We start from the raw sequence: 358 nt of genomic DNA on the forward strand, positions 1-358 counted from the left end.
TCTGTCTCTCTACTCGTGTATACTCTCCAGCTCTAACGCGCAGTCGATGCTCCGCAGAGCACCGCCGTACACAACCGACGAACCGAGCCCCCAGCCCCATCACGTTAATGTCACTGCCTGGACCCGGCGTCCGAGACACGCCACGGCACGCGCCTTCTGCCCCGGGCGGGGAGCCGTGAGGGTGGAGCCGGGACCACCTATTCCGCCCTGCAGCCACGTGAGACCTCGGAGACCAGGTGCTCCGCCTCGGAGAAAAGCTGCCCGGGCCCCGCCTCATGCGAGGCCCCGCCCCCGCCCCCGCCGACAGGGCCCCGCCCCACACGAAGCCCCGCCCCGCCGGCTCTGGTGAGGCCGTCTA

The sequence above is a fragment of the Prionailurus viverrinus genome, chromosome D1 (assembly GCF_022837055.1).
Source record: "Prionailurus viverrinus isolate Anna chromosome D1, UM_Priviv_1.0, whole genome shotgun sequence".
NCBI lineage: Eukaryota > Metazoa > Chordata > Mammalia > Carnivora > Felidae > Prionailurus > Prionailurus viverrinus.